Below are 11,817 nucleotides of genomic sequence, written 5' to 3'. Positions count from 1 at the left end.
ACACAGGTCGATGAGCGTGCTAGGGTTTAGGAAGGAAATTTGTGAAGGTCATTTAGGAGGTGTGTCCACGCTGTCTCAGGGAAAATTATTACCAAGCGATCGCCAGGGGATTTTTAGGATAGGAAACTGGTCCTTGTATGCTCATATTCTGCCCTCCCCCAGGAGGTGTCCCATCTGCTGTGGAATTCTTGACCCCCTTGGAATTGTTAGGCTAGAAGGAGGGGGTATACAGAAGTGAATGTGAATTGGCTTTTCTGGAGATGGCCTGGGACATGGGATATTTAACCCATCTGTGTTTTCATCCGTACCTGATCAAGGCCACCAAGGCAGAACAGACTTTAAGGGAGAAACAGTCTTGCACCATGTGATGTTCTGGTTCAGCTGTGCTGACTGGCAGGTGAAGACACGCTGATCCCCCTTCTCCCCCTGGGACCTGGCAAGTAAGGCTCTTCTCACCCCAATTAGGAAGGGGGCAGAATGGCAATTTAAGTGTCATTGAGTAGAAATATCAGAAGTACATAGGGTACTGAGAACTTTGTAGACAGAAAGAAAAGAAAAAGTAGAAGAAGGTCTGAGAAGGTAAGCAAGATGGGGGGAAATGAATCTAAGGCAACTATATTGGAATGCATGATTAAAAATTTAAAGAAGGGATTAGGAGGAGACTATGGGGTGAAGATGAAGCCTAACTGCCTCCACATACTCTGTGAGGTCGAATGGACCCCTATGGGAGTAGGATGGCCACCAGAGAACACCCTGAACTCAAAAATAGCGGAAGCAGTCTATACAGTAGTCACAGGCGAGCCAGGACACCTGGATCAATATCCATCTATTGACTCATGGCTAGGGTTAGCTAAAGACCCTCCTACTTGGACAAAGTTCTATATCCAGAAGGGAAAGGGAAAAATATTAATGACACAAAAATTGACTGATGATAAAAAGGAAAATTCTACAGGATTTGGACGGGGATGACCTGACCCCTCCCCCATGCTGGATAATGACGCGCCTGCCTTCCAGTGCTCCACCAGGACCAGAGGCCGCCTTGATGCCCGATCCAGGGCCAGGTGAAGTTTCTGCAACAGCTGCTGCTCCTCTGCCAGCTTTCCTGGAGTTCGTAGAGCCGCTGTTAGGGCAGGCTCCGATCCCGGTGACAAAAGCCTCTGGCCAGCACTTCCAGGATCCGGCTCCAGCCGAACCGCCAAGCTATATGCCTCTCTACCGGTGAGTACTGTCAAGAAGGGGAGGGAGACGCTGGAATTAAGCAGAGACTGTGCTCTGCCAGAGAGCCGGAGGGGATGAAAGACAACAGACAGAAGATTTGCAGTGCAAGCTGCTGCTCGGGGGAAGTCTATCTCGGGCCCTCTGGAAAACCTCCTCTGCCGCAGGGACAGGACAGTCCTTCAACCAGTCCCAATAGAGGCCCCAGGCCCATTGCAGCCAAACCAGTGTGCCCGGTGCCGAACTTTTGGCCACTGGAAGAATGAATGCCCTAAGGCAAGGAAGGAAGAGGAAGCCCCCGCAGTTGTAGGGCTTGCTGACTTGGAAATTAACTAGGGCTGCCATGGGGCTCAGAGATTATCAGGTCCCCGAGAGCCCATGGTAACCTTAAAAGTGGGGGACCAAAACATTGACTTCACGGTGGATACAGGAGCAGAACTGTCGGTAGTAACGAAACCTATGGCTCCACTGTCCAGAAAGACTACCGCTGTAACTGGGGTATCTCGAGAAGAGATGATTAAATAGTTTTGCCAGCCCAGAAAATGTCAGATGGGGGGCACCAAGTGATTCATGAATTCCTCTACATTCCTGAGTGCCCAGTACCCCTGCTGGGAAGAGACTTGCTCTCCAAACTAGGAGCACAAGGAGTTTCTCCCCTGAGGAGAGGCCCACCTTCTGGATGGACTCTATGACTTATTTGCCCTCTCTCTCAATACCACCCCAAGATGAATGGAGGTTGCATGAGCCTCCGAAGGAAGAACTGGGTGGGCCAGAAGAGCATGAGAGAGAGCTAACTCAATTATTCCCTGAGGTCTGGGCGGAAGACAGCCCCCTCCCTCTTTCTAGGCTGGCTAAACATCAAGCCCCAGTGACAATAGAGTTCAAACCAGGCACCATCCCGGTCAGAAAGCGCCAGTACCCACTACCAATAGAGGCCTGGGCCAGCATACTGCCCCACATCAATAGATCAAAACAAACGGGCATTCTGATAGAGTGCCAGTCGGCTTGGAATACACCAATCCTGCTAGTTAAAAAGGAAAGAGGACAGGACTATAGGCCTGTACAAGCTCTCAGGCTAGTCAACAAGACTATTGTGACTTTACACCCCACTGTTCCAAACCCCTATACCTTACTCAGCCTCCTCCCACCAAAGACTAAAGTTTACACTTGCCTAGATCTCAAGGATGCCTTCTTCTGCATACACCTCACCCCAGCGTCACAGCCCATCTTTGCCTTTGAATGAGAAGATCCAGTCGGGGGCACCAAACAACAAGGCACAACCTTGTGGACACCCCCCACAAGGGTGTAAAAAACGCCCCAGCCATCTTTGGGGAAGCCTTGGCTTCCGACCTGGACTCATTCCATCCGGAAGAGTATGGATGTTGGCTCCTACGGTACATAGATGACCTGCTGCTGGCTGCGGATACCAAGGAAAAAAGCTGGAAAGGGACAAATGTACTGCTGCAGCTGTTGATAGAAGCAGGTTACCAGGTGTTGAAAAAGAAGGCACAGATCTACAAAGAAGAGGTAAGGTATCTGGGGTTTGTTTTAAAGAATCCAGACCCTAATTGTGTCCTATATACTGATGGCACTAGCCTGATAAAACAAGGGCAACTGCTGTCAGGTTAGCCAAAGCGGAAGGGGCCACCAAGACTGAAAACGGATGGTGAGAATTGCCAAGTGGGCAAATTATTGGTACCGGAGGGGCTGGCACACACTCTGGTAAGCCAAACACACCAAGCGACCTATCTAGGCCATGCTGCCTGCTCACAGGTTAATGCTGCCTCTCGGGTATTCAGACAAAAACCTCCGGGTATTCAGCTGAAAGGCACGCTGCCCCTTTAACACCTGGGAATAGACTTCACTCAAATGAAACCTCACCGACACTACCATTACCTGCTGGTAATGGTATGTACGTTCTCAAGATGGGTAAAAGCTTTTCCTACCTGGACTGAAAGAACATCAAAAATAGCCCAGTGCCTGCTTAGGGAAATAGTTCCCAGATTTGAATTTCCTACTAGCATTGGATCGGACAATGGCCCGGCTTTTGTAGCTGATTTAGTACAACAGGTAAGCAAAACTTTAAACATCAAATAGAAACTGCACACTGAATATAGGCCCAGAGTTCTGAGATGGTGGAATGAACCAACCGGACACTAAAAGAGACTCTCCAAATGGATCATAGAGACTGACTGCTCCTGGATGGACTTGCTTCTGACAGCTCTGCTCAGACTCAGGATGACCCCACAGTCCCAAGGCTATTCTCCATACGAAATTGTGTATGGGAGGCCTCCTCCCATAATAAAACAGGTGTCAACAAATTTGCCTCAGGTAAGGGGGGATAAGATTTCACAGCAGATGGAACTGGGTAAGGTAATAAATTGGGTAACTAAGTTTGTACAAAAAAGGGTGCCGTTCCCCTTTGGGGAACAGATTCACGAGTTTACACTTGGTGCCCAAGTATGGGTCAAAGATTGGAAACTTGATTTACTAGCCCCTTGGTGAAAGGGCCCTTAGGTTATTCTAACTACCCCTGCTGCAGTTAAAGTTGCAGGTATTGTCCCTTGATCCATCATACGAGGGTGAAGAGAGCATACCATGCAGACCCAGAAAACGCTGAGTGGACTGCACAGAGGGACCCCGCTGACCCTCGAGAGACTAAGACCATCCTTAAAAAGAAAGAAAAGAAGATCCCGGACGAGCCCTCCCTCAGGATGAAGCTGCACAATCAACTCCTGCTGCTTGGCCTCATCAACGTGATTTTGAATTTAACTTTCGACAATGTTTTCATCTCATGGGCACATTCCTACGCGGACTTCCACAACACCTACAACTGCTGGGTATGTGGGGCTATGCCTCTGTCTGTGATGGATGGACTATCTTGGTGGGTGTCACCGCTCTGCCAAGGAGATTTTAAACCACTCTGCTCTTTTCTGGAATGACAAAAAGAGACTTTCCTCTCTCTTGTCAATCATAACCTCTCCTTGCTCTCTTGGTGTAAGACCTACAGTCAATAGACTCAGGTCATGGGGTTACATTTGATATAAATGCCAGTGTAACGAAAGCCTAACTTACAACAAGCCCCAGTAAATCTACCTTATTTACATGCTAGATGGACAAGATCTGTATTTCAATGGTATGAGTATGTTGCAGGAGAACTGCTCTGCCAAGTGGCTCGCAGTCTTGGGTTTTATGGTGATGGGATAGTTTCCGGGTGGTCTTTGGCCAATCATTCTAATTCAGAGTCTTTCCTGGTGGCGCACGCATCGCTCAGCCAAGATGGATGCTAGCAAGACGGGTTCTGGGAAGTGGACGGACAGGCAGTGTCTCCTCTCGACCTTTCCCAAACTCTTCCGGCTGGTGGTGGCTTATTAGTTCCGGACTCCTTATCAGGATCTCCTGTCATAAAACAACTCATGCAAATGGTTATTATGGTGCCTGGCCAGGGTGGGCGGTTTCAATCAGGGTGCCTCCCCTAACAACTATATTGCTGCCTTATTTGTACCCTCTATAGGGACAACAGATATTATGATTAAAGTAGAGGCCTTGACTAATTTCACAAAACAGGCCCTCCTAGATAGAACAAAAGCCATCCAAGCCTTAAATGAAGAGCAAATCCAAATGAAGAAAGCGGTAATTCATAATAAAATGGCTTTGGGCATACTCACAGCTGCTCAAGGAGGGACCTGTGCTATAATTAAGGTTGAATGTTGTGTATACATTCCTGACTTATCTGACAATGTATCAACTGCTTTAGATAACATGAAAAACCAGGTAACAGCAATGTCAAATGAAAACATTCCTTTCTGGACTTCAGGTCCTATCTTGGGTGAAGAGTGATTGATGAAAAACTATATTTACCACTGTTATAGTTGCCTTGATAGTTCTACTTTGTAGACCCTGAATTTTACAATGTATTATGAACTTTGTAACCCAAAGGTTGATGTCATTCTCCCTAATTGGCAGTTGGAGAGCCAGGGTGCAATATATCCCTATAAATGATGCTCATAATATGAGTTAAGAGCATCAAGAGGGGGGAATGAAGAAGGAATTCATAGGGCCTGGACTCCATCTCAGGCCTGTCCGTGCTGATCATGCTCAGCCACCTCTCCAGTGGACTCTGAACTCTCGGCTTAGTGCCTGTGGGAATGACAATGGAAGGATAAGACCCCCTCCGGACAGGGGAACCTTGAAGATCATATCCAGGTTACTCATCACCCAAGAGAAAACATACCGTAATCACCCCTGCCTCCGGACAGGTCATAAATTTTTTTCCCGTATCTATCGGGATGTAATCACAGGCTTATCCATTATTAACTGGTTGGAACGTGACCACAAGCTTATTGATTATTAACTGTTTGGAATGTAACTGCGGGCTTATTGATTATTAACTCTTTGAACACATAACACATGAATGATGGGGTTATTGTAGTTGTATTTACCCTTCCTTTGTTTATGTAAGTCTCAAGGAAATTGGGGTGGTGGGTTTGGACACGTACACATGGGGTATAAAAGATTTTCACAAATGCTGGTCGGGGCCCTTGGCTAAGAGGAGACTCTGCCTTGGGCCCGCCGGTGTAATAAACTGCACTCCACTATATTTGTTACAATGCAGATAGTGGAGTGCAGTTTATTACACCGGCGGGCCCAAGGCAGAGTCTCCTCTTAGCCAAGGACCGCGATAAGCCTGTGGTTACATTCCGATAGATAGTGTCCGGAGGCAGGGGTGATTAGTGTCTTCCCTGCCCAGAGGGGGGTCTTATCCTTCCATTGTCATTCCCACAGGCACTCTTCAAGATTCCCCTGCCCAGAGGGGGGTCTTATCCTTCCATTGTCATTCCCACAGGCACTCTTCAAGATTCCCCTGCCCAGAGGGGGGTCTTATCCTTCCATTGTCATTCCCACAGGCGCTGAGCACAGAGTTCAGAGTCCACTGGAGAGGTGGCCTTGCACGACCAGCACGGACAGGCCTGAGATGGAGTCCAGGCCCTAGGAATTCCTTCTTCAGTTTCCCAGAACGCGTGGCTATAACAATTCCTTTTGTACTTTGTGTGGTCTCTTATTTCTTCCATGCCAAGTGTTAAAGGAGGAAGGGCTACACTATAACAAAGGCATTGCTAAGTCACTTCAGTCATGTCCGACTCTGTGCGACCCCATCCCTGGGATTCTCCAGGCAAGAACACTGGAGTGGGTTGCCATTTCCTTCTCCAATGCATAAAAGTGAACAGTGAAAGTGAAGTCGCTCAGTCCTGTCTGACTCTTCGCGACCCCCAGGCTCCTCCATGAGATTTTCCAGGCAAGAGTACTGGAGTGGGGTGCCATTACCTTCTCCATATAACAAAGGCAGTTGGGGTGCAAAAATGACATCGTGCTGTTATGTAAGATTTCCAACACCAGACCATTCCCACTGTTACTCCAGAAGACAAGAGGGATTATAAAGATGAGCGTGTGACACACGGAATCAGACAACAGGCCCCAAGGACTTCACAAGCTGTTCAAGGAGGCAGAAGATTTCATCTGAAACCATTGAAGGGGAAGAGGAATCCTCGGATACAACAGGCACATAATAGGGAGGAGTTAAGAAGCTGCCAAACAGGATTTAACTCACAAAGAGCTTAAAAGTCCACCTCCGGAGTTTTCCTATCCTACGTAGCAGCAAAAGAGGCCTAGCTCTGAAATTACCATGGGAACCTAATTTTGCTTTACAAATGCTGGCTTCTGGCCTGATTTCTGAAGATCAACTAAACAAAGGTTTTCTTTATCAGTCAAAGTTCTCAGATTCCTATGCTAATAAGTACTATCAATCTAAGCTGGAGACTGATAACCATAGAAAGAGAAAGAGATTTTAAAAATGTGTTGAATATATTCTAAACAAACTAAGACATCCTAGTGGCAAGAAGAAAATGTTGTCACTCTTACTTTTTGGAGGATTCTTTTAAAATGCAATTGAAATACTGATTCAAGGCAAATTGAATGCTCTATATGCTGTGTGGCCCATGAATCAACAGCAGCAGCAACACAGGGGAGAATGGAAGAAATACAAGTTCTCAGGAGTCCCCTGGCAGTCCAGTGGTTAAGACTCAGGGCTCTCACTGCCAAAGGCCTAGGTTCAATCCTTGGTCAAGGAACTAAGATCTCACAAGCCATGCAGCATGGTTAACAAAACAAAGGAGAGAGAGAGAAAAAAATACAAGTTCTCAGGCTTCAACCCAAACCTGCTGAACTGGAATCAACATTTTAACAAGATTCCCAGGTCATGTGAACATTAAAGCTTGTGAAGCACTATGTATGTAACTTTTAAATTATTATACATAATAAAGGCACATATCTGTTCCTGACAGTGTCTTTGGAACAATGCAATTAATATGTTAAAATAATACTTATTTCATATAAGATACAACTGATACTGTTAATATAACAAAATTGTTCTCCTTAGATCTTGCATAACTTAGATTTTTTAGATACACATTTACTTTGCTTTGAAATCATTTGTGTTATGTGTTAGGAAAATTAGCAAAAACAAGTCACTCTGAATTTTCAGATCTTCAGTTTGAAGGAAGATTTAAAAGGTTTTTTTGGCCTCACCGTTGGTTTGTGGGGTCTTATGTCCTTGACCAGGGATCGAACCTTGGTCCTTGGCAGTGAGAGCCTGGAGTCCTAACTACTGGACTGACTAACAGAGTAAAATCAAGGATCCTGAGGGTCTTGAAGTTCAATGGGCAACACCAAGAGCATCATGGTATCCATTTTTAGGCATTAGGTAGAGATCTGTTTTTAGCTGAAACCTAATTTGGAAATAACTCTTCCTGAGGAATGAACAAGATTCTGTACCCAATTCCATTGTAACTATGGGAGAAGGGCAGCAGGCTGTGAAGATGAGGTCTGGGGCAAACAGTCTGCATGAACATGAGGCCAACACATTGCATTCCCGGGTGAGATACAAAAAACGTAAGGGCAGACTTGTTAGCAAAGTGTTGGACAGAAGGAAACCCTCCCTAAGAGTCCACTAAGTCAAAGTTTGTTCTTAGTACCACCCTTGAGCAATTGTACACAAGACCCAAGAAATCATTCTGCTGTGAATAAGGATGAATCTGAAAGAAAGAAATAAAACCCTAGTGATCAGCACAAGATCCACAGAGTAGAATCAACAGAACCCCAAATACAAAAGAAAAATGGATTCTCTTCACCTCTTTGTCCAGATTAACCCCTGTTTTTGCGGGCTGACCTCTTTTATCCCATCGCCTCCCCCGAAATTAACCTCTTCCAGCTCTTTTCGTGTCCCGGGCTAACCCGTTTCCTTACCAGGCTAACTCAGGCTAGCAAACCTGTCCCTGTCCCGGCCTAACTCTCCCAGTATCTTAGCCAACCTTGCTTTCTCATTTTACCGCCTTCCCTTGACTTCTCCCCTCACACGCAAACTTTTATTTGCTAATTCCTCCCCGCATTTCATTCTAATTCCCTTTCTCGAAAGTCCATAGTCCCATCTGCTTACTCAGGGTCGTTAATCTATTTCTGTGCTCTCTTTTGTGTTTTCAATCTTTTTATTTCTCCTGATGCCTCTCCCATCAGTACCTAAAATGCTTTTGTTTTTATCATCCAAATTCTATCCTGGTGCTTCAGGGTATGTGGGGTGAGTTGCGGTTAGGAGGTTGGTTGAAACATCACAGGCCAAGAACTGGCCATTGTTGAAGCTGGATAATGAGTATATTTGGGTGGGGGGTGGGGGGAGGTCATTGTACTACTTCTGTGCATGTTTGAAATATTCCATAATAATAAAAAAGTTTTAACCTAAAAAGCTATCCTTTGATTCCATGCTGCCTTCCAGATATCATTTAATCTTCTCCAAAGAGTCGTTTACATTTGTCTCCTCTTCCCACCCACTGCTGTCTGGCTTTTACCTTCAGGAAAAAAAAGAAAAAGAAAAATGGTCCATATCTGCCTAGTCTCCAGTTTGCTTAGTAAAGAACAAGAAGTCACTATCAGAATCTCCTCTATGTGCACGGACAGTTTGCTGTAACAACATTCCTTAGAGGTCCAGTGGTTAAGAAGACATGCTTCGACTGCAGGGGGCATGGGTTCCATTCCTGTTGGGGGAACTAAGTTTCTGCCAGTTGTGTGGATCCTCCCCAAAAAAGAGTTGGGGCAACTCCAAACTTTTCTATCACATTCTTTGACAAAGAGAACAAACTCACAGCAATATTGCAGATCTCAGCATGCACAGTGATGTTAGAGCTATTTACAGCGACTTTAATCTCGCAATGGTATTATATGATTCTTGTTTGGTCCAGGCTTCTGAGTTGGTTCCATGAGCAATGAGGACATTTCTGGCACTCAAAGCTCCACATGAGTCTTTGCCAGATGTCCGTGCCTGACAGCAACTCTAAACAGTTTATTCAAGGAGTGGTCTTGTGACTTCCACAGTGTTAGGAACTATTAATATGTTTTTCCATATGGTTCCTCTAGAGCAGAATGAATAAAGGGAATTGGGGGTGGAGGAGGGGCAAATGGAGCAGAAGGAGAACTGAAACAAGGAGATACACTGCTCTGATTACCAGGATTGACCACAATAGCAAAATGATGATGGAGTAAATGGATTTGAGCTGTAGGTAACTTCAAAGGAAAGTCTACCTCCTGGCAGCACCGATAGGGGTCTGAGCCCAGGAAGGAGTTGCAGGAGGGATCTTCAGACCCACAACCCTACTCCTGTAGCATATGTGGGCATCCTTGCCTCCTCACCACACTCCAACTCATAAAGGTCTCCAGGTGTCTGAAGGCTTTCAGATGCGCCCCCATGACCATTCCGCGTGGGTATTTCTGCTCAGGTGTATGGGTGCCTCATACCCTTAAGGAAGTTCACTCAAGAGGACCTGAGGATGCCAAGGCAGGACTGCAACCCATAATACTCACACATGAATACCAATGGCCAGCAGAGACCTCTATCCTCTTCTATTCTGAGTATGTTATATGTAGTCTGCATATACTGTACCATGTTCGTCGACAGCATCCAAACAGATTCATCATATCCCTGAGATGTCCCCCAATAACCCATGTGTTAGTACCAGGCAACCACGTCTTTGCTGAATGGGTGGATGTGATGATGGAACTTGACTTGATTATGAAATAGGAAAAGCCTGTCTTTCATCCATTGTGGAACTATCTCTTTCAGCATGGAGCACAGAACGTCCAGTAGGGATAAGAACTAGGATTGAAAGCTATGTCCGGAAAAAAAAAAAAAAAAGAAAGCTATGTCCGTCAACAGGAAAAATATGTCTGAAATCCTGCCACCAAGCTAGGCTTGTGAGGATGCCCTTGCTACTGCCACTGGCCACACTTGCTCTAGACCTTGGACCTTGTTGTTAGAACCATGACCCCCACATCTCTGGAAACTGACTGTAGTAGAACTACCCAAGCCAGGTAGATTCCATTTAGGTTGCTCTCTTGGCATCAGTAGTTCCCTGGTCAAACTCTTGTGTGGGTAAGTTCAATTGACAGAGATTAGGTATCTGGCCAAGTGGGTAGGAGATAGGGCATTGTTGGGCATGATCCCTTTCCCCTTCTAATCCAGACCAAATATTTTTCTGATGTCTATACTCCATGCCATCCTGTGATTCAGAAAAAGATGAATTCAACCACCTCAGGAGTTGAATCTAGACCTTTTAGGAATTGCATTGCCTTACCAGTGGACTTGTGATCCAGTTTTAACCAGTAAAATGTGAGGGTAAGTCTGTTACAGGTACCAAGACACTCAGTTCTAACTTTAGGTGAACAAGAGAAAGTCCTCTGTACCAGAGAGAGCCTCATAATCTTACTGTGTTTTGTTGGTGCCCTTTACTCTTTGTGTGTGTGTGTGTGTGTGTGTGTGATGTATCAGGAGAGAGCTGACCTGCTCTCACGATGGGGCATGAATAGGGGTGGGATCAGAATAGGGGTGGGATCCTTAGCACCATTTCCCCCCATTAAGTTCTTTAGTCATAGTACATGGAGTCTTGAGTGTTTCCGGGACACATGCCAATATTTGGGTCTAAAAAACAGTCATCAGCTTCAAAACATCAAAAGAAAACTATAATATTGAGACAGTTATTTAATTAAATATTCATAGAACACAACTAAAAATGTTAGTGAAAGTGATTTGAAAGGCCTGATTTTCTCACCACACAGGAATTTCTAAACATATACACTGTTTGTAAGGATATCTATGGATAGAGACAGAGTCAATCAAGGAAATGTTTTGCTTGTAGCCACAAAACTTCACTTCCCTGGTGGCTCAGACGGTAGAGAATCTGTCTGCAATGCAGGAGACCTGGATTCGATTCCTAGGTTCGGAAGATCCCCTGGAGGGGGAAATGGCAATCCACTCCAGTATTCTTTTTTTTTTTTCATTTATTTTTATTAGTTGGAGGCTAATTACTTTACAATATTGTAGTGGTTTTTGCCATACATTGACATCAATCAGCCATGGATTTACATGTGTTCCCCATCCTCCAGTATTCTTGTCTGGAGAATCCCAAGGACAGAGGAGCCTGGTGGGCTACAGTCCATGGGGCCGCAAAGAGTCAGGCATGACTGAGCGACTTTCACGTATATACAAAATTTCAAAGCAAA

General features: G+C 45.5%; 1 pseudogene; it reads left to right on the top strand.

The window, feature by feature from the left end:
- The first annotated feature begins 994 nt into the window (after positions 1-994).
- Positions 995-5,236, top strand: LOC122686689 (annotated as a pseudogene).
- Positions 5,237-11,817: the final 6,581 nt, after the last annotated feature.

The sequence above is a fragment of the Cervus elaphus genome, chromosome 30, assembly GCF_910594005.1.
Source record: "Cervus elaphus chromosome 30, mCerEla1.1, whole genome shotgun sequence".
Taxonomy (NCBI): domain Eukaryota; kingdom Metazoa; phylum Chordata; class Mammalia; order Artiodactyla; family Cervidae; genus Cervus; species Cervus elaphus.
The sequence above is the reverse complement of the archived record's forward strand: the minus strand, read 5'-3'. Positions and strand labels throughout refer to the sequence as shown.